The sequence below is a fragment of the Schistocerca piceifrons genome, chromosome 8, assembly GCF_021461385.2.
Source record: "Schistocerca piceifrons isolate TAMUIC-IGC-003096 chromosome 8, iqSchPice1.1, whole genome shotgun sequence".
In the NCBI taxonomy this organism is placed as follows: domain Eukaryota; kingdom Metazoa; phylum Arthropoda; class Insecta; order Orthoptera; family Acrididae; genus Schistocerca; species Schistocerca piceifrons.
Genome location: NC_060145.1, coordinates 95,507,961 through 95,529,627, shown reverse-complemented (window position 1 = coordinate 95,529,627; position 21,667 = coordinate 95,507,961).

Below are 21,667 nucleotides of genomic sequence, written 5' to 3'. Positions count from 1 at the left end.
AATTTCAACAGTTTCCTTAATAACACTATTCCAATAGCTGGCAGTGCATGCCAGAATCTGCTTGTTGTTACACAACTGGCCATTAAAACTGCGACACCACGAAGATGACGTGCTACAGACGTGAAATTTAACCGACAGGAAGAAGATGCTGTGATATGCAAATGATTAGCTTTTCAGAGCATTCACACAAGGTTGGCGCTGGTGGCGACACTTACAACGTGCTGACATGAGGAAAGTTTCCAACCGATTTCTCATACACAAACAGCAGTTGACCGGCGTTGCCTGGTGAAACGTTGTGATGCCTCGTGTAAGGAGGAGAAATGCGTACCATCACGTTTCCGACTTTGATAAAGGTCAGATTGTAGGCTATCGCGATTGCGGTTTATCGTACCGCGACATTGCTGCTCGCGTTGGTCGAGATCCAATGACTGTTAGCAGAATATGGAATCGGTGGGTTCAGGACGGTAATTCGGAACGCCGTGCTGGATCCCAACGGCCTCGTATCACTAGCAATCGAGATGACAGGCATCTTATCCGCATGGCTGCAACGGATCGTGCAGCCACGTCTCGATCCCTGAGTCAACAGATGGGGACGTTTGCAAGACAACAACCATCTGCACGAACAGTTCGACGACGTTTGCAGCAGCATGGACTATCAGCTCGGAAACCATGGCTGCGGTTACCCTTGACGCTGCATCACAGACAGGAGCATCTGCGATGGTGTACTCGACGACGAACCTGGGTGCACGAATGGCAAAACGTCATTTTTTCGGATGAATCCAGGTTGTGTTTACAGCATCATGGTGGCCGCATCCGTGTTTGGCGACTTCGCAGTGAACGCACATTGGAAGCGTGTATTCGTCATCGCCATACTGGCGTATCACCCGGCGTGATGGTATGGGATGCCATTGATTACATGTCTCGGTCACCTCTTGTTCACATTGACGGCACTTTGAACAGTGGACATTACATTTCAGATGTGTTACGACCCGTGGCTCTACCCTTCATTCGATCCCTGCGGAACCCTACATGTCAGGAGGATAATGCGTGACTGCGTGTTGCAGGTCCTGTGCGGGCCTTTCTGGATACAGAAAATGTTCGACTGGTGCCCTGGCCAGCACATTCTCCAGATCTCTCACCAATTGAAAACGTCTAGTCAATGGTGGCCGAGCAACTGGCTCGTCTCAATATGCGAGTCACTACTCTTGATGAAGTGTTGAAGCTGCATGGGCAGCTGTACCTGTACACGCCAACCAAGCTCTGTGTGACCCAATGCCCAGGCGTATCAAGGCCGTTATTACGGCAAGAGGTGGTTGTTTATCATCTGCATTTCTTCTTGGTGTAGAAATTTTAATGGCCAGTAGTGTAGTTAGAATCTTTATATTCAGCTGGCTGTAGCTGCTACTTGCTGTAGTTCGTGCTATGGAGATTTTCTGTAAGTGGCTTATGAAAAAGAATGGGGTTTGCACTGTTGAGATTCGTGAAATGAGTTTAGGCAATTAACAGAGTTGGAGGTAGTTTCATATTTCTTTAATTTCTTATTTTTTTGGTTTTGTATTATTGTTAGGATTTCTTGCAATTCAGGGCCATTGCTTTGTGTTAATTATTGGAAGTCATGTTGCCAATGTATAGAAGTCAGATTGCGTTGGGCTTCTCACCGGCGACAGCACCGGCCTGGCCCGAGATGACTGCTGCCGACGTGCAGCAGCGCTGCTCAGTCGCTTCTGATTACTCTTCGTGTTTCACTGTCCCTGTCAATACATACCGATAAGACGAATATGCGCTAGACTAACTGGGGACCGGCTGTATCAAATGGACGAGTAAAATTCCGCTTTACAAATAATTTCCCCCGATACTGGAAGTCGTATAAAAAACGTTATAAGCAATATTTGTTTGGGTTGACACCACCTACACATTGCTGAAACGAAGTTGCAAGTATCTGCCGAAACGTTAGATGAAATTCGACTGACGACACTTAGGTGGGGCACCCGAACACTTGCGGTTTGCAACGTTGTGTTGCCTAACTCAGGAGTTTTTGTACAGAAACATAATACACTTCTACATGGACAGAAACATGCATATGATGATGGAGGCTATTGCATCCACAACAACTGCGCGGAGATCTCGAAGATACAGGCGGGGCATACACAGGGACTTCCACATCACATTACAGAAAGAAATGCAGATGGGTTATATTCGGAGATCAAAAAATGGTTCAAATGGCTCTGAGCACTGTGGAACTTAACTTCTGAGGTCATCAGTCCCCTAGAACTTAGAACTACTTTAACCTAACTAACATAAGGGCATCACACACATCCATGCCCGAGGCATTATTCGAACCTGCGATCGTAGCGGTCGCGCGGTTCCAGACTGTAGCGCCTAGAACCGCTCGACCACTCGGCCGGCCTATATTCGGAGATCGTGGTGGCCAGTTGGTTGATCCACCACTGTGGAAATGTTCGATCCAGGAAGCCAAGTCACAAACACGTAAGTCTGATGCGGTGATGCACCGTTCTGCTGAATGATCACATTTGGCTGCAGGGGAAGAACTTGAGGGACAGCAAGTTGTTCAGGTGTGTCCCAATAAACGGTTCGTTCGACGAAGAAGAGTGGTCCAACTATGATGGCTTTCATCAGTGCATATCAATAATCATCTTTTCCCAAAAAACTGAAATGGTACAGGATTTGGGCTGGACATCATTAAAACAAAGGCGTTTTTCGTTGCGACGGAATCTTCTCACGAAATTCCAATCACCAACTTTCTCCTCCGAATGCGAAAATATTTTGTTGACACCGACCTACATAGGGAGAAACGGTCACCATGATAAAATAAGGGAAATCAGAGCTCATACGGAGAGATATAAGTGTTCGTTCTTTCCGCGTGCTATACGAGAATGGGATAATAGAGAATTGTGAAGGTGGTTCGATGAACCCTGTGCCACACACTTAAATGTGATTTGCAGAGTATCCATGCAGATGTAGATGCGAAACTGCGAGGTACTTCCGAACCCCAGGTGTGATCTTTGTGCGGATTAACCTTCGAACATGTGCGGAAGGTTGCCTCGTAAGAGAGAATGGTATTTGCTGTGTGGCTGGGGTTTTGCCTGAGAAGTAGAAGGCGATTCCTGTTGAAAACGTGATCACCCAGTGTGGTCCAGGGACCTGAATACGGCAAATAGCATCACCGAAACCGGTCGCAGTGAAATAAAAGTAATACACACAGCTAGATTAAAAAATATTTGGAGTGTAACAGGACCACTGATGTCCATGTTATAAATTAACAACTTGGCGGATGCATCCAACTGTGACTTATTAATTCTGTAGTCCGAAGGTATCTTGCTCTTACGTTTCGTGATGGGCATACTTTCGCAATTCTCTACACTGAGAGCACGTTGCCAATCCTTGCACTAGGTTATGTTTTTCCGAGAATTCGAGCGGATGTTACTATATATTACAGCGATTTTTAGGGGATGGAATTTTCTCACAGACAGCTTTAACATCTGTAGAAAGTCTGATATTATAATTATATATATATATATATATATATATATATATATATATATATATATATATAAAATCCCTCTGTTGTTGTCAACCTCGACACCTTACCGTACACCACAGCGTCATCAGCAAACAACCGCAGATTGCTGCCCACCCTGTCCGCCAAATCATTTATATATGTAGAGAACAACAGCCGTTCTATTGTAACACGGAAAATGCAGAATGCATGGCACCTGCTACCGATATATAAAATTTTTCTGCTGAAGTATATGTAAATATTTGTAATTTAAATGCTTTCTTTTAATAACTAAGGATATTCTTCGCTGTATGTGCAAATTTAGGTAGACGTCCGTTGACGTTTCTTTGTATTTGTGTCTTACTGTGAAAGCAGTAGGTGGGAACGGAGTGAGACAGGGTTGTAGCCTATCCCCGATGTTATTCAGTCTGTTTATTAAACAAGCAGTGAAGGAAACAAAAGAAAAATTCGGAGTAGGAATTAAAATCCATGGAGAAGAAATGAAAACCTTGAGGTTCGCCGACGACATTGTAATTCTGTCAGAGACAGCAAAGGACCTGGAAGAGCAGCTGAACGGAATGGACAGTGTCTTGAAAGGAGGATATAAGATGAACATCAACAAAAGCAGAACGAAGATAATGGAATGTAGTCGAATTAAATCGGGTGATGCTAAGAGAATTAAAGTAGTAAATGAGTTTTGCTATTTGGGAAACAAAATAACTGACGATGGTCGAAGTCGAGAGCATATAAAATGTGGACTGGCAATGGCAAGGAAAGCGTTTCTGAAGAAGAGAAATTTGTTAACATCGAGTATAGAATTAAGGGTCAGGAAGTCCTTTCTGAAAGTATTTGTATGGAGTGTAGCCATGTGTGGAAGTGAAACAACATGGACGATAAATAGTTTAGACAAGAAGAGAACAGAAGCTTTCGAAATGTGGTGCTACAGAAGAATGCTGAAGATTAGATGGGTAGATCAGATAACTAATGAAAAGGTATTGAATAGAATTGGGGAGAAGGGAAATTTGTGGCACAACTTGACTACAAGAAGGGATTGGTTGGTAGGACATATTCTGAGGCATCAAGGGATAACCAATTTAGTATTGGAGGGTAAAAATCGTAGAGGGAGACCAAGAGATGAATATACTAAACAGATTCAGAAAGATGTAGGTTGCAGTAGGTATTGGGAGATGAAGCAGCTTGCACAGGATAGAGTAGCATGGAGAGCTGCATCAGACCAGTCTCTGGGCTGAAGACCACACCAACAGCAACACTGTGAAACTTATAACCTCTGGGAAAAAGCCAAAGGAATTGTTATTTGCATCGACTAGCAACGATAATAGCAGTGATTGTGCGTTGTAAACTCTTTGAGTAGGGAGTTGTTGCACGGAGTGCGCGGAGAGAGAGAGAGAGAGAGAGTGTGTGAGAGAGAGAGAGACGGGTTCCAGCGCTTGTAGTGTGCGGAAGTGCGGTGTTAACGCTCTCGCAGTAGAGTGTACCAAATTCGGCAGCATCATGTACGCGCGCCAGCCAGATGTCTAGTAGCAGGAGGAAGAACGGTGGACGGGCGGAAGAGGCTGTATTAATTACGATTGCCCGTTCCTGTAATTAGCCGTGGCTACACAAGATTCTACCGTCTTCAACAACAGCAGCAGTTCCAGCAACACAGTTTCGTCGTCGGCTCCGAGTTTCGTCGTATGCACAGCACTGTTCATTGGTAGAAAGTATTAACAGCTAACCCAGTAGTACAACTGAATATGATTTGATTGATAAAATTTATTTAAATAATAATCAGTTAAACTCAGGGCGGTTGTGCCCTCATTGCCCCCAAATATTGTCACCCAGCAGGGTCCTTGTTCCTTTTCTTCCTTATATGCTAACTGAGTGTCATAAGAAACAAACTGAATAGTTACAGCTAGTTTATTAATGAATAACTTCACTTTCAAGAATTTTAGCCTCAGTCTACTTTCAGTTAACTATTGAACAACAGAGGCTTCAGTATATGACGAAAGTAATTTAATTTTTCAAGTCTGAGAATCAATCGCTGGAAAAAATCCAAATCTAAAGAAATGCACAAATTAAGAGTGCGTAAGTTTTATTTATTTTACATAGAGCTTGGAGCACATGGCTCTTTGGTTTGGTACGTATTCCAGTATTGTCCTCTTCAAATTCTGAAATCGTATTACAGTGAGATACTGGACTATATGAATGGACTGCGCGATCTTGTTTTGTCTACTCGAGCAGCATGATAAAGCACTGTGGCGATGGGATTTCAGTCTTTATCAGGACTAAAGAAACGTACCTACAAATTGACATGAAAGTTAATTATTTAACGTAATTTATTCGAGGTAATAATTAAAACTTTATGACCACACGTGACACATGTAAATGTTGGCGACTCTCGTTTTGCGAGTTACCACTGTACAAATTAACAACAAAGTTAATTATTTAACGTAATTTATTCGAGGTAATAATTAAAATTTTATGACTACACGTGACAAATGTAAATGATGGCGACTCTCGTTTTGCGAGTTACAACTGGATGCTCGGGTTACACCAGCCTCTGCGGTCAGGGGAAGCACCTCGCTGAACCAGATGGGCGTGGACACCGATGGGCACCTGCCAGGGGGATCTACCTCGCGTTCTTACGAAACACACCGGCGCCGCAGTTACCTGTCCTAGGGCAACCTCTGCCATATAGTGGTATTTTCGCCTAAGAGTGTACTTAATCGGGAAGGCTATCTGAAAAAACAACAACGAGAACCACGTCGGGTTAGATACTTTGCATGACCGTACGCCTGCGTTCTGAGTTACCGCAAACGCGGCTGATGGGTTTACCAGTATTGATTTCCTGGAAGTCTTCATCGGAAGCGGTGAGATCGTAAGGCAATGTAGCGTGCGTCTTTTGCGCAAGTTCTCCCAGGTGTTCCCCTACGTGCGGTTTTGTTTTTTTCTTCACTTTCGAAGCAGCACCCGCCGCGCCGCTTGTTCTTCGCCTCTGGTAGCAAGAGACAGTTTTCGTTAGCTGCTTTGCAAGTACTTTCAAAGCCAAATGTGATTCTGCTATACAAAAGATAACTCCTCCCTTTATCTTATTTCAGGAGACAACATTGCAGGAAGTACACACATCAAAAAAACTTTTGCATCATCTCGTTTCCGAGAGTTCCGAAACCTGTACAAAAAATTGGAATAGATATCAACATAAACATCATTTCTGCTCTTTGTATTTCTCATGGAAACCACACATTGCATGTTGTGCCACCATACAGCTAGACCCTCAGAGGTGGTGGTCCAGACTGCTGTACACAACGGTACCTCTAATACCCAGTAGCACGTCCTCTTGCATTGATGGATACCTGTATTCGTCGTGGCATACTATCCACAATTTCATCAAGGTACTGTTGGTCCAAATTGTCCCACTCCTCAACGGCGATTCAGCGTGGTTGGTAGGTCACGTCGCCCATAAACAGCCCTTTTCAATCTATGCCAGGCATGTTCGATTGGGTTCACGTCTGGAGAACATGCTGGCCACTCTAGTCGAGCGATGTCGTTAACCTGAAGGAAGTCATTCACAAGATGTGCACGACGGGGGCGAGAATTGTCGTCCATGAAGACGAATGCCTACCAATATGCTGCCGATATGGTTGCACTATCGGTCGGAGGATGGCATTCACGTATCCTACAGCCGTTACAGCGCCTTCCATGACTACCAGCGGCGTATGTCGGCCCCACATAACGCCACCCCAAAACTGCAGGGAACCTCCACCTTGCTGCACTCGCTGGACAGTATGCCTAAGGCTTTCAGCTTGACCGTGTTGCCTCCAAACACGTCTCCGACTATTGTCTGGTTGAAGGCATATGCGACACTGAGCGGTCCATTCGGCATGTTGTTGGGCCCATCTGTACCGCGCTGCATGGTGTCGTGGTTGCAAAGATGGAGCTCGCCATAGACGTAGGGAGTGAAGTTATGCATCATGCAGCCTACTGCGCACAGTTTGAGTCCTATCATGACGTCCTGTGGCTGCACGAAAAGCGTTATTCAATATGGTGCCTTTGCTGTCAGCGATCCTCAGAGCCATAATCCGTAGGTAGGGGTCACCCACTGCAGTAGTAGCCGTTGGATGGCCTTAGCGAGGCTTGTCATCGACAGTTCCTGTCCCTCTGTATCTCCTCCATGTCCGAACAACATCGCTTTGGTTCACTCCGAGACGCCTGGACACTTCTCTTGTTGAGAGCCCTTCCAAGCACAAAGTAACAATGCGGATGCGATCGAACCGCGGTATTTATCGTCTAGGTTGAACTACAGACAACACAAGCCTCCTTCCTTGTGGAATGACTGGAAGTGATCGGCTGTCGGACCCCATCCGCTGCTCATGCATGGTTGTTTACATCTTTGGGCGGGTTTAGTGACATCTCTGAACAGTCAAAGAGACTGTGTCTGTGATACAATATCCACATTCAATGTCTATATTCAGGAGTTCAGGGAACCGGGGTGATGCAAAACTTTTTTTGATATGTGTAAAAGGTATAAAATACTTCTCATCAGCTACTATCCAGCCTACGAAACGAAACAAAGTGAACATATTTTGCCTAACGTTCAGTAGTTCTTCAGTTTACATCTAGATACACACTGAAACGCCAAAGTAACTTGTATAGGCATGCATATTCAGTTACAGAGATATGTAAACGGACAGAGTATGGCGCTGCGGTCGGCGACACCTATATAAGATAACAAGTGTCTGGTGGAATTGTTTGGTCGGTTACTGCTGCTGTAATGACAAGTTATCAAGATTTAAGTGAGTCTGATCTTCGTGTTACAGTCGATGGGACACAGCATCTCCGAGGTAGAGATGAATTGGGGATTCACGAGTGTACTGTGAATATCAGGAATCCGGTGAAAAATGAAATCCCCGACGTCGCTGCGGCCGAAAAAAGATCCTGCAAGAGCGGGATTAACGACGTCTGAAGAGAATCTTTCAACGTGACAGCAGTGCAATCAATCCGCAAATTGCTGAAGATTTCAATGCTGGGCAATCAATAAGTTTCAGCGTGCGAACCATTCAACGAAACATCACCGATATGGGCTTCCAGAGTTTAATGCCCACTCGTGTATCCTTGATGACTGCACGACACAAAGCTTCACGCCTAGCCTGGGTCCGTCAACACCGACATTGGACTATTGATGACTGGAAAGATGTTGCCTCGTCGGAAGAGTCTCGTTTCAAATTGTATCGAGCGGATGGACGAGTACGGGTATGGAGGCAACGTCATGAATCCATGGACCCTGCACCTCAGCAGAGGACTTTTAAAGCTGGTGGAAGCTCTGTAATGATTTGGGGCGTGTGCAGTTGGATTGATATGGAACACCTGATAAATCTAGATTAGACTCTGACAGGTGATGCGTACGTAAGCGTGATGTCTCATAACCTGCATCCATTCGTGTCCATTGTGCATACTATGGACTTGAGCAATTCTATCAGGACAATGCGACATCCCACACGTTCAGAATTTCTACAGATTGGCTCCAGGAACACTCTTCTGAGTTTGGACACTACCATTGGCCACCAAACTCCCAAGAAATGAGCATTAATGAGTATATCTGGGATGCCTTGCAACGTGCTGTGCAGAAGAGATCTCCACCCCCTCGTACTCTTACGAATTTATTAACAGCCCTGCAGGATTCATGGTGTTAATTCCCTCCAGCATTACTTCAGACATTAATCGTGTCCATGCCACGTCGTGTTGCGGCACTTGTGTGTGCTCGCGGGGGCCCTACACGATATTAGGCAGGTGTACCAGTTTCTTTGCCTCTTCGTTGTATATTCCTCAAAGAACCTTACGGCTGAAGCGATGGGAAACTGCGGTATGAGCGGTCGTGGGAATTTCGTGAGATTCATGTGCAGAAACTAATATATCGTCTAACTCAATTTGCAACGTACGCTCTCGGAATGTCGACAGGAAATTTCCCTGCGATACATAACGTCTGAGGCTGTAGTTTGTTGCGGATCTCCGCAATGCTCTTGCGCTTGCTAAACGATTCCATCATGAAAATAAGCATCCGTTCTTTGGATCTTCACTATCTCTTTCATTACCCTTATTCGGCAAGATTTCAATCTGACCAACAGTACAATTGAGTCCCTTCTAAGCCACTCCTTTCGCTGCTAGACTAATTTTTCTTCACATTCATACAACTCATCTCAACCTGGCACAACTATTAGGCTAGTGCATAGTTTCGTAGCGTTTTCAAATGGTTCAAATGGCTTTGAGCACTATGGGACTTAACTTCTAAGGTCATCAGTCCCCTAGAACTTAGAACTACTTAAACCTAACTGACCTAAGGACATCACACACATCCGCGCCCGAGGCAGGATTCGAACGTGCGACCGTAGCGGTCGTGCGGTTCCAGACTGAAGCGCCTAGAACCGCTCGGCCACAACGACCGGCTCCTAGCGTTTTCCCGTAAGCTTAATAAACACAACGGTTACACATAACAGACAGTTTAGTCATCAATAATATATTCTCCTTCACTATTTATAACAGACTGCAAAGTCTGGGGTAACTTTTCGATTCCGCTACTGTAGAAATCACGAGATACTGAAGCGAAGAACTCGTCGAGCCATGTTCGGAGCGCATTTTCATCCAGTGAGGACGCTTCTTGAATGTTGGTCGATACAGAGCAGGAAAGGTGAAAAAGTGAGGGCGGAAAATCATGTGACTGAGGTGAGTGTGGAATGACTTCTCAACCCAAGTCCTGTATAGTAATTTTTGTCACTCTAGCAGAATGCAGACGGACGTTATTATGGATCAGCATCACTTCACGCTTCCTCGTCGTTCTTCTTGGATTACGTCTGCAAGACGTCTCAGTTGTTGACAGTAAATGTCAGCCGTGATGGTTACACCTCTGGGAAGCAATTCGTAGTACATCCCACCGTCGCTGTCCCACCAGATACATAACATTATCTTTTGTGGATGTGCACAGGTTTTTGTTCTGGGAGTTCCTGCTTTGTTTGGGCTCAACAATCCCTTTTTTTCCTCACATTGGCTTTAAGACACTATTTCTGGTCGCCAGTAACGATACAGGATAGGAATGGTTGGTAACGTTCACGAGGTAGATGATGACGAGCAGATATACACATATGGTCACCCGCTGATTTTTGCAATTTTGGCTTAGAGCATGTGGCAGCCACCCGGTTTTTGAACCTTCCCCACTGGATGCAAATGTCGCACGATGGTGGAATGATAACATTTCATTACATTTCCCAGCTCTCGAGTACACTGACGTGGATTATTGTGGATTAATCCGTTCAAGCCATCTTAATCAAACCCCAGAGGTCTTCCCGAACGTAGAGAGTCACTATGGTAAAATGGTCCTCCTTAAAACGAGAAAACTATTTTCTTCCCATGCTCTGTCCAAAGACATTATCCCCATACACGACACAAGTGTGTCAAGCCTACACTGAATTCAAACAGAAAAATATGTCTGAAATGTTCCGATTTCTCTACTCGGCACTTCATTTTATAGCGTCCACCACTCCACCCGCTATCTCCAAATGACAAAATGACAATATTTACACTCAGATAGCAAATGTGAACCACAAATGAAAAATGACAGTCGATAAATAAACCCACAGCAACCGGAATACAAACAATAAAAACAAAAACACTGCGAACTTACGTATCAACGCAATATTGAAGCCCATGTACACTTTGCTTTCAAAGAGTACAGGGCTCGCTTTAAAACGCTGCAGATGGTGGTGGCGGGCAGTCACCCATCACAGCACTCGTTGTCATATAACTGTGTGGTTATATCAGTGGCCATAAAAAGATCGTAACCGACACACACTGGTGGCAGAGTCACTCTTTGTCACTGCCGCTTATAACGACTCTTTCGACGTGCGTGAGATATTTACTTCATCAAGAATCGTAATTAATCGTTCGTAGTCGATGTTTAACTGATTAATGATGAAATATTAATGATAAAACCAATACAGTCACATCCACAACAAATTCCCTACAAGCTGGTCGTAATTTTAAGTATCTAAGAAATCGTAACAGTGGGCTTGTTATTTGAGTCAAAGATTCTACACAAGCGCCGAGCGCTACAGTCAAATATTATCGCTGTGCGTAATTATTACTCGGGAGTTTCATGTCAATAATTTGATAGAATTTTAAATCACAAATGCGCGACTTGGTACGAGAGGGTGTTTTATTGCACAATATCAGTCACTTCCTAACCGAGCCTTGAGAAGAAAACTTTCCCAGGTGCTGGGGGGATTTAAATTATATGCTTCGGACCTATCACTAAAGTTCCATAAACCACTGGCTATTATGAATGAATGTTGTCTATCAGTGTTCGTTGCCTAAATAACTGTCTAAGTAATGTTTAGTTCAATTATCTAGTTAAAAGTTCTCTTTATTCTAGTAGGTAAAAGTCGTCCAATCGAATTCTAATGCCGTGATATTTGAAGTCAGAAGATCGTATTACTGCATCATAATAGATCGCAATTATTCAATCTCAAAAACAATCTAAGCGCGCCTACATGTACGAGAATTCAAATATATTAGCTGCTTCGGGTAACTCTCATAACATAACACAGTGATAATGCATTGAATTATACTTAGTCATTACTCACGATTCCCAAAGAGTACTCACATAGAGTATTCTTTGAGATCGTTGGTTCTACTTTGCGAATGTTAATTTATGCTAATTTTGTGATTTATTATGTTTTTGATTTTAATTTTACTGAAATTTAATCTTTCTTTTGTAGATTGCTAAATTGTCAAGTATTAGATTCCTGATTTAATTACTTGTTATTGACCTAATAATAGTGATAAATGGAACTTCGTTCGCTTATTCACTTTTCTGGGAATTTGGGACTTTGGGGGAAATGTTTGGGGTATTGGGAGCTAATTTTTGATTTTTATTTCTCGCCTGAGGAAGTGGCATTACAAGCTATGAGTGAGTACAGGCTCATCTCAACCAGTTTCAGTGTGTACATTGTGAAGGGAACTGCATGCAACAGGATTTGACAGTTGGGAACCTCACAAGACGTTGTTGCTCAAAGAGGCACAAGCTCCACGTCTTCAGTGGACTAAGCAGTACAGCAACTGCACAATAGCTGCCTGGATGTGTGTAGAGTGATCTGTCGAATCCCATTTGCACTCAGTCAGCCAAATGGGGTTCAGAGGGTGCATATGGAAACACTGAAAACAAAACTTATTACCATGCCTAATATGGTTTTGAAAAATACCTCCTGTGCTGGCGTAAGCTGTCACCAGCACACCATGTGGCAAAGAGGTTGCGAGAAGATCGATAGAGGGCAAAGACAGACTCACCAGAAGCGAACCGCCAATGACCTCTCCGCAGCCAGTATTTAGATCAGCGCCGCAGACCGGAGGGCCCAGTTAGCTCCAGTCTGACATTCAGTGAGTCACCGAGACAACAGTTGCAGCCCAGTCACTCGCAGTCGCTGTTAGCTCAGCCTCTAGCTCAGAGTGAGTCAGTACCTAGCGACCAGAATAGCATACATAGTGGACTTGTACATCACCAGCATTGAGGCTAACGTGGGCAATTACAGAAGAGCTTGTTGATGTGGCATGGACTCCACAAGTTGTTGGAAGTCCACTACAGAAATACTGAGCCATGCTGCCCCTATAGCCTTCCATAATTGCAAGTGCTGCCGGTGCAGGACTTTGTGCACGATCTGGCCTCTCGATTATGTCCCATAAATGTTCGAATGAATTCATGTCGGATGATCTGGGTGGCCAAATCATTCGCTCATATAGTCCAGAACGTTCTTCAAACCAATCGAGAACGACAGTGGACCGGTGACATGGCGCATTGTCATCCGTACAAATTAATTCCATGAATGGCTGCTAATGGTCTCCAAGCTTGCTCAGTGCCCTGTTGACAACTTGGGTCCATGGCTTTCGGGGTCTGTGCCACACTCCAACCGTACCATCAGCTCTTACCAACTGAAATTGGGATTCATCTGACCAGGCCACGGTTTTCCAGTGATCTAGGATCCAACCAATATAGTCACGATCGGAGGAGAGTCGCTGCAGTCGATGTCGTATTGTTAGCAAAGGCACTCGCGTCGGTCGTCTGCTGCCATAGTCCATTAACACCACGTTTCGCCACACTGTCCTGACGGATACGTTCGTCGCACATTCCGCATTGATGTCCGTGGCTGTTGCACGCGGTGTTGCTTGCTAACACTGATCACTCCACGCAGGCGTTGCTGCTCTCGGTGGTTAAGTGCAGGCCATTCGCCCGTGCACTGTCCGTGGTGAGAGGTGATGCCTGAAATGTGCTTTTCAGGGCACACTCTTGACCCTGTGGATCATGGAATAATGAATTCCTTAACGATTTCTGAAATGAATGTCCTATACCTCTGGCTCCAACTACCATACCGCGTTCGAAGCCTGTTAACTCCTCCCATGCGGCCATAGACATGTCGCAAACCTCCTCCCTAGAATCTACATCTACATCTACATTTATACTCCGCAAGCCACCCAACGGTGTGTGGCAGAGGGCAATTTACGTGCCACTGTCATTACCTCCCTTTCCTCTTCCAGTCGCGTATGTTTCGCGGGAAGAACGACTGTAGGAAAGCCGCCGTGCGCGCTCGAATCTCTCTAATTTTACATTCGTGATCTCCTCGGGAGGTATAAGTAGGGGGAAGCAATATACTCGATACCTCATCCAGAAACGCTGTAACCTCCCCACAAAAATTAAAAAAAAAAAATAATATTGATAATGATTCTAATTTTAGTGTAACCTCAAAACAAAATTCTTTCTCATTTGCAACCTCCCCACAAAATTCTTTTCACATTAACCTCAACACAAAATTCTTTCTGATTTAATCTAAGCTCAAAACTCATTCACATTTATCGTAACCTCCCAATTAAATTGTCGCTCACTTATGACTTTTCAATAATTCACTGTGAATTTAACCTGGTAAATTATGGACGACAGCAGTGCTGCGTCATGGCCCTGTAAGATCATTCTGAATAAAAAAGGAAAAATTCTTACCTCAATAAAATTTCCAAATATATTTGCTCTTACAATAAATTTTTCCCGCACAGCTCTGTGCAATGCTGGCCAATAGATTTGTCATTTATGAAAGGAAGCAACTGATTTTTTTTCTTTTTTTTTTTGCAACAATCGGAATGATCATGGATTGGAGAAATTAGTAAATTCTTTAAACTGAAATGAATGCTTGTTAAAAATTACTTTATGTGACAAAGATTATTATTAGTACATTTTTTAAAACATATACATGGGAGTTCAGATAACATTACTAGATATGCGCGATGCTGCTTTTTACCTTATACAATAATACTCAGGCTCCGGCATCGCTGCACCGTGACCGGCCCAGCCAACACGATACACTATACCAGACCAGAGCAGACTGCAGACTGCAGACTAGCGCAGACTAGCAACAACTTACTGCTACAGCTACACAGTCAACACTGGTCTCTGGTCAGTGATTCTCTTATACCTTGCATATCGCAGGCAGCGCATGAGCAATACATCGAAATTACATCTGCTCGGACCTCTTACATAAAATTACATCTGCATTACATCTGCTCGGATCTCTTACATAAAATTACATCTGCTCAGACCCCTTACATAACCCTCCACTGGGGGGGGGGGGGGGCAGCAAAAAATTTGGCAGCGATGGTGAGTCAATTGGACTTGCCATGAGCAACAAATTTTTCTTAATTAACTAAGTTTACAGTCACAGAGTATATATATATATATATATATATATATATATAAGTGCAGAACACAAAATGAAATAGAGTGCACATGCACTGAGTACAGAACATATCAAGAAATCACAAAAAATGTATACGCAATGAGTACAAAAATATTAACAAATGACAAAGTGCACACACACTGTATATATTTTTTACCATTTTACAAGAACTAGGAAAGGCAAGTGAAGGATTGCATCATGGTTGTAGCACAGTAGGTTGCACGTAGCTGCACTGAAAGTCCATATCTTTCTACAGAAGCACAACACCAAGTGAGACAATCTGAAGTTCTCTTTCCTGAAGTATTAATCAGTGTAGCCAAGACACTGAAATCTCGTATTAATATTCAATGTTATCATTTTGGTAGTACATTAGGTACACCAAACTGTGGGACCATAATAACATCTCCATTGTTCAAGGTGGTGGACAGCATGATGTGTCAAGACCACACTCTTGCAGAATCCATACTCTTTCACCAACGTAGAATTAGTGCAAAAACCAAGTATAGTGCTCCATGATCATGAGGATGGACAGGACAAACGGAATTTCTCGTAATTAGGTCAGAAGGTGAAGGACATTAAGTCTTATGCTAGTCATCATTGAGAATTACACTGGTCTATCAACCAATTTGAGTAATTTGTGGTACTCATTGCCTAGGTACTAAACATTTCTGTACTATGTATGAAGTATTACAGAATATTATTCATAAGTCATCTGATTACAGTGAACATTGGCACTCATTGGCCAGTTACAAACCATATTTATGCATTGTTCAGAAGTCATCATTCAAAACAAGAGTTAATTAATGGCATAGTGTTTAAATAATTCGTTTAATTATAGTAATCATTGGCACTCATTGGCCAGTTACAAACCATTTTTATGCATTATTCAGAAGTGATCATTCAAAACAGGAGTTAATAAGTGTAGCATCAAACTACTGGTATTCATACATAATATCATGCGAGTGACATAAGACAAATTTAACATATAAGAAACAGTGGCATTCATTCGCCATATAGCAAGTATTGAATATTACAAAACATTTTTCAACATTCAAGTGACATAAGACATATTTAAAATAATTATTGGCACTCATTGACCAGTTACAAAACATTCATATCGTTTTATAAAACATTATTCAGTATTATTCAGAAGTCATCATTCAAAATGAGAGTTAATTATTGGCATAGCATTTATAGAGTATAACAAAAATATTATTTACAGAAATTATTGGCATAGTATTTTTGCATTATCACAAAACATCATTCAGTATTACTCAGAACTCATCATTCAAGTGACATAGAACATATTTAAAAATGTAACACACTGTAACTATTACTTAAGGTCTGTGGTTAGAAAACATCTGAGAAATTTGCATCATATTTAGAACTAGAAATATCCCTTAAACTGGTAGCATTATTTGGGACTGGTAATACAATTTTTTTGTGCTAGCAATGCATTGCGTTGGGATCGATAATTAATTGCTGGGGGATGAAAATATTTGCTTTTGATTTATTGCTGCAAATAAGGAATAGTAACGTCATTCGTCATGAGTCAGCTGTAGCAAGGTTATGAAACAAGTAGAGTATATGTGATCACATTCATGAATGAGGCACACAAATGAGCAAAAAAAAAATGCAAGTACTAGAACAGGTTTAATAATTAACTGCTTATAGCACATTAATTTCATGAATAGCTTCTCCTAGAAAAAATACAAAATGGATTATTTAGCTGAAAGAAGAAACGCATATTATGCTGAAAAGTAGTGAACTTCGAATTAACAGGTAATGAAACGTGTACTCAATATGTATGTACTCCAGCTGTCCTTTCCAAAACATTCAGTCATTATACCATGTAACATAAGACATACTGTCAAATCAAACTACAACAAATACTTAAATAACTACATAGCATCTCTTAACTAACAGTAAATATATAAAATTCATCATTATTCTCATCTGAAAAGAAAAACTTAAAAGTGGTGCGTTAAGCGGCCATATAAAATTCATCACTATCGTCACCTGCAAAGAAAAACTTCATTATTCATATTAGCATATTCTTCATATAACTATTCATCATCATTTATTATCATCTGCAAAAAAATAGACACTTCATTATTCATTATTCATATTTCCATTTACTTCATACAACTATTCATAGTACAGAGTTTCTTATTTCTAGCATATTTCGTCACTAAAACTAAGATGTGTAGTTCTGTCTGACAGCCTGCATCAATCGCCTCGTATTCTGAAAGAAAAAAGTAGTTAAGACTGCTATCATACGATGTGTATAGTATATTCTTGTTAATGCTTGTTAATTCTGATCCATTTACTCTTCATGACGAGGTATTGCATCTTCTTTCGTTCATTCCGAAGGTGAATTCACATTTCATAGTAATCCACTGTGGTTTGTTTAATTTATTTGTTTTACACATTATTGCTTTCTGAAAAAGATGAATAAGGATTAATATCTTGCATTTAAATCATATACCAATTAAATAAAAACTGGTTTCTAGTGATATAATTAAGCATACAGCATAGCATGACAGAAAACATATTATGTCAAAAACATAGTGTTCAGGTGCAAAAAAAAAAAAAAAATTAAAAAAATGTACAGAGTATCATAATTTAGTAGCAAAAAATGTAAAATAGTCAAGCTGTTGAGATATTATAAGGTAAAATGTCAAAGTCAACTGGTGTTTGTTATATCTTAAAGATTTCGTAGTGCATACAAACAAAACAGGAAAAAATCATACATACACGAAAAATCGAAAATGTACGCGGTCTGATATATAACGACAAGAAATGACTTTCTTTGTGTTCAGCTTGTATGTTGTGTAGTTGATAGAGGTGAGAGTTGAAGACTTTAATGGAGAAAGAATTTGATAAACTTAATATGTCATTAGATAGAATTGCATAATTGGTCATAAAATATGTAAGTTTATCTGAAAAAATGTGCACAGTCTGATGTGTAACGACAAGAAAAGCGACCTGCTAACCTTACCTTGCTGGCCACTTGCCAAGAAAAAATATGATGATCATCAGCAAGTAGTCACATAAATATAATTGCATCATTGATCATATAAAAATCAGAAAATGGCATTACAGTGTGATAAATCATAAAGTATGTTCATTCAATAAGGGGTTCAATATTGGAGACATGGTGACTGCCTTTACGTTTTCTGGTTCTCAGAGTTTCGACGTGTACTACGTTGGGGTGAGGAATGCTGCGAATTCGATATGGACCTGCGTATAGAAGCTCAAATTTACTGCATCTACTCTTTCCTCTGTTGGATAAATAATCTGTGCGTACTAATATCTTCTGTCATGGCGTGTACAAACCTGTTATTGCTGTCTTCTCGGGCGCTCTGCGGCACGTTTGATGTTGTTCAGCGCAATGTCAATTATTTCGTGGTGTCGTAGTCGACGAGATGTAGGAAAGGATACTAATTCTTTAATTTTGTTAGGTGGTTCAACATTTTTCATTATAGCAGTCGGAGATAGCATAGTAGATTCATTTGGTATCAAGTTAATTACATCCTGGAATGAGAGTATGTGTGTATCCCAATCAATATGTCTTTTATGGCAGTATATTCTACTTAGTTTACCAATTTCTTTCATTAGTCGTTCACAAGGGTTCGAATAAGCGTGGTACCTGGATATATAGATCGGAGAAATGTTTCTAGCTCGTAACATACGTGTCCATATAGCAGATCGAAACTGTGATCCATTGTCGGAAATTACTTTCAATACATGCCCTACATGAAATAAAAAATGTTTTACAAATGCATTTGAAATCGATTTAGCAGTAGCTTTGCGTAACGGAGTGAAGGTAACAAATTTCGAAGTGAGTTCAACAGCGACAAAGATGTAGCAAAAACCTCTATCAGTTCTGGGAAGCGGACCAAAAATATCTACAGCGGCCATGTGTCTCAATTTAACAGGTACAATGGGATGTAATGGAGGAATATGTGAAGTCGTATCTGACTTAGCTTTCTGGCAGATTTTACATGACGCTAAAACTCGTCGAATACGTTTCTCCATATTGGCAAAATAACAGTTCTGTCTCAGTATAAGAAAACATTTTCTGGCTCCATAATGTGCGTAACTTAAATGAGTATACCAAATTAATTTGTTAACAAGCTCGTCAGGAATACATAGTAACCAATTGTTGCTGTCAGGGTGAGAGCGGCGAAACAGAATATTATTGCGTACAGTGTAATTGTTTCTAATGGTAACATTATTCCTATCTTGCCAAAGGTGTTTAATTTCTTTCCATACGTTGTCTTTACTCTGCTCTTGTGCTATGTCTCGTAATGACGACGAAATGAAATTTTCAAATGCAACTTGTTGAATATACATGACGCTGAAATTTGCTTTGCAGAAGTTGGTTGCGATGTCTTGCTGATTGTTGCTGAGAGAACGGGATAGTGCGTCTGCTACAATATTTTGTGTACCGGGAATGTGAACAATTGTAAAATTAAATTCCTGTAAATAAAGTTTCCATCTGCTTAACCTGTCGTGTGTAAATTTTGCGGAAATTAAAAACTGTATAGCTCTATGATCTGTGTAAACGGTAGTGTGTCTTCCATAAAGAAAATGCCGAAATCTCGTAAATGCCAATACAACACATAATGTTTCAAGTTCTGTAACAGAATAATTGCGTTCAGCAGTTGACAGAATGCAACTCGCAAAGGCGATGTTTTCAATTACTGTACAACCTTCTTCTTCAATTTCCTGAAAAAATGTGTACGCCTAAAGCGGTGTCAGAACTGTCGGTGGCAATGGAAAAATTTCTAGTAAGATCTGGATGTGATAAAAGTGGTGCATTCAACAAAGCTTGTTTCAGATTGACAAATTCAGAATGTGCTTGGCTATCCCAGGACCAAATAGTATTTTTACCCGTCAATTGACATAATCTAGGGATGTCTAAAGCAGAGGAATGAATAAATTTACGAAAAAAGTTAATTAAACCCAAAAAGCTGCGTAGTTGTTTCTTCGTCGTAGCACCAGTAATGTCACGTAAAGCTTGAAGTTTTTCTGAGTCAGGCGCAATGCCTTCTGCTGAAATGACATGTCCAAGAAATTTTATAGAAGTTTTGCCAAAGTGCGATTTACTGAGATTAACTGTGAGTCCTTGGGCACGAAAAGTTCGTAACAGTTGTTCAAGAATCAGATTGTGTTCAGACCAGTTAGCTTCTGCAATTAGAATGTCGTCTACATACGTTGTGATTCTGTCTTTCATGCAAAAGTGTGTATCGGATGTCGTCAATACTAATAACATTTTCTTGAACAAGATTCTGCGTGTCAAAAGTATGGCTTACGTTGCTGTAAGATGCAACCTGTACTGTATCTAGTCAAATTCTTTCCGACGTGCTGTTATTTGCGGGAGGATGCTGTGGCATTTCAACTATTTGAACTGTTCTGTTATTTCTTCCTGACGTATTAGGTTCGGGATGATACCTACTGTCTGGTTCATTCATGATAATATGTTGTTGTGGTTGATTATGCTGCTGGTAAGACCGACTGTTATTGAACGTACGCTGAAAATTGTGCTCATTACTTTTACGTCTGTCATGATAGTCATTGCTATACGGCGCGTTGCGATACGAGTTGAAATGATGTGTCTTCTGTACATAGTGGTTTCCTTGTTGCTGTGCGTTACTATTTGGCGGAGCCGACGTTATACGTGTAGGCGGCGAAACATTAAAGCTTGCTTGACCTTGCAGACTACATTGTTGGTTAGGTATGCTAACCGGCTGGTTTTGTTGCTGTTGTGGGGAAAAACCTCTATTGTTGCCAAAATGTGATTGCTGTTGCTGAAAATTTTGTACATACTGATGATTAAAATTTTGTCTGTTATTAAAATTACGCTGGTAGTGCTTGTCATTTCAGGAGTGTCTAATGAAAACTGTCACTTTCAGGTAAAACTTGTCGTATCAGATTTCTTTACTCATTCTTAATCCTAGATAGACCGATAGTTGAAGAGCTGTTTTGGTAGATATAAAGGATAGTAAAAGAGAAGGCAGCAGTGCAGAAAACTAAAGATGAAATAGCACTACTACGGCTCGGGACCCTGTGCACGCTACGGCACATATTCATCGAAGTGTAATGAATCCCCTGAGGTCTATTACGCGCTACAAATAAGTTTTAGTTTCTGCGTTACAGGCAATGCCGGTGAAAATTCAAAAGCAAATTGTTGTATCCGTGCCAATTCTGGTTTCTCCACTACAGCCCAAGCTGATGAAAATACAAAAACAAATTGTCGTATTCAGTCCAAAGGATGTATTTGTGTTCTGTCATTTTTAAATACCTTAGATTTTTTTACGCATAAAAATTGCTTATAATCAACGTCATCGTCTCTGAATGTGTGAGTGAACAGGTTCAGGTT